This window comes from Charadrius vociferus, unplaced genomic scaffold (genome assembly GCF_000708025.1).
Source record: "Charadrius vociferus isolate BGI_N301 unplaced genomic scaffold, ASM70802v2 scaffold14, whole genome shotgun sequence".
NCBI lineage: Eukaryota > Metazoa > Chordata > Aves > Charadriiformes > Charadriidae > Charadrius > Charadrius vociferus.
The window spans coordinates 1408969-1411213 of record NW_009648876.1 but is presented as its reverse complement, the minus strand read 5'-3'; the positions used below and the strand labels follow the sequence as shown (position 1 = coordinate 1411213).

Sequence of the window (2245 nt, the reverse complement as noted above, 5' to 3'; positions counted from 1 at the left end):
CCTCCAATTGTAAAGAAAAGAACAGCAAGGAAATAAGGTACTGATTTAAAAAAAAAAAAAAAAAAAATAAGAAAAGAAAAGGAAAAGTAAAAAAAAAAAGCCTCCAAGCCTCCCGTTTAAAGTGCTAACACAAACAATCTTGCCTTCGCATTTTTCGTATCCACAACAATCAGAGAATTTGGAAACGGGAACTCGGGCTGTGCTCTTCTTACACGACTGAAGGGTCGATGTGATTTTAACCAGGACAGAGAGCATCAAAGCCAAGCGGGGAATTATCATCCTTTAAATTTCATACGAATGCCTTAAAAAGACGCCCACAAAGCAGGACCTGATAGCTAAATGAATCCTCACACCCATTCTACTGGCATCCTCCCTTCTGTCGCCAGCAGCGTGGGTCCATTTACTCAGCTTAGAAATTAAACATTAACTATGAGGCTGAGCCTCTTTCCACATTCCAAAGGTAAAAGTTGTCAGTCAAAAGTTTTTAATAACACTCCGGCCAGTCGGAATGAGGAGGAGGAGGAGGAAGGAGGAGACAGGTTACAAATTTACAGATGTTGAAGTCGGTAACGTTTGTTTCCTAGAAAGTTGAGGTAATTACAAGCCCTTTCCCACTCTCCTCCTCCCAGAAATACAGCCAGAGCTTTCTCCTGCTCTTTGGGCCCCATCCTGCTCTCTCTGACTTAACAGCGCCACTGAGGGCAGTGAAAAGTGGCCATTTCTAACAAGGCTGATGTCTTCCCAGTTCAAACTCTCCTTTAGTTGCTTTCAAAATGCCACAAGCTTTTGTTGAAGTAAACCCGAACCCTCAGCCATGATTCTGCACTAGCTATTTACGTACAAAATGTCAAATGAACATTTTCACTCATTATTTGATGGTCTGTTTCATTCGGTGGTTTTTTTCCCTTCTGAAAACAACTGAAGACAAGAAAAGCAAGTAAAACCATCTCAAAAGCTAGATTATGCAATCCTCACGCAGGTAAAACTCTCCTTAAACTCAAAGCTGCTTTTCTCCTCCTAAAACTTTGGAACCTACTCCTGCGTACAGCTCTTCTTCCCCTCTGAGCTAAACAGCTGCAGTTAAGGTCTGCGGCGGTTACGGATGCACATACACATACACTTCACACACATGGGCTTACTGGTCTCGCATCTGGGCCTTCACAACTCAAACTCAGCCTCTATGTTGTTAGCAGATAGTACAGACACTAGACAGAGCTCTCTGAAATGCAAGCTGGTGAAAAAATATTTCAAATTTTGTTTAATCTGGCATAAATATAATATGGAAAATCAGCAGAAATATATACCCTCAGATGTTCTTTCATTCAATTATTCTATTAATGCTGCTGACAAGCTTGTTTCTGATTTTTCCAACCTTCCTTCTCAATGCCGATAAGGAATGTATTTGAGACATCTCTCCCAAGAACTTCAGCCTCTCCTGAGCATGATTAAAAACACAAAAGCCTAACAAAAAATCAAAAATGAAATATTTATTACCGCATTTTGTGACTTAACACCTTTTTTTTTCTTTTTAAAACATAACGTCACAGTCCTCATACAAGTATTTTAATGTAAATTTTGACAAAGCTTAAAGGTAACAGCATTTTCTTCTAGTGAGGAACACGTGCTGAGAAAGGAAGAATTCATGGACATACAATACCAATTCCACAGCAGATCTGATACTAGCAAAAACATTCTTTTTTTTTTTTCAATTGAGGTAAACACATAGAATATCTAACATGAAACAATTAATAGACCGAACTCTGTACGAAGTTTGTTACAGTATTCTCTTGCTTTTTTTTCCCAAGCTTTGAGTTCATGATAAAGTCCTAGGTTTGGTGCAAAGACCGTTAGTAACTTCTTTCATTGAGGAAAGCTGCCCAACTTTTAGTTTTGTTTTGTCCAAAGCCAAGGCTCAGAACTACTGGAAGAAGCTCCTGCTCTGTCTGTTCTGTCTTTTAAATCTTCACCTGCAAGCTCTTTGAAGAAGAGTCCAAAAAAAAAAAAAAAATAGATCGGGGAGGAATGGGGAGAGACTTAATGAAGCACAAACTATAAAGATCTGTTTGAAACTAAAGGACACATTTTATGAAGGAACAAAACGAGGGAATGGCAAGGCCTTCTTGGAAGAGTCTTCTGAGTGATGAGAGACCCAGCAAGACTTTTCGTCTTCATCTCCAGGGTAGTTCTTTTCTCACTGGCCAAAACAGGTCTTTCATGGATAGTGACTTCACTGCTGAGCCAAAAC

The 2245-nt window shown here is 39.5% G+C and overlaps 1 protein-coding gene across 1 annotated transcript in view; it reads right to left on the bottom strand.

Moving 5' to 3' along the window:
• Nucleotides 1-1472: 1472 nt before the first annotated feature.
• Nucleotides 1473-2245, bottom strand: part of MEIS2 (Meis homeobox 2) — a 177987-nt gene continuing 177214 nt past the window's right edge. The window contains exon 12 of the mRNA XM_009886999.1: nt 1473-2245. This exon is cut by the window's right edge and continues 695 nt beyond it. The gene's annotated coding sequence lies outside the window, so the exon portion shown is untranslated.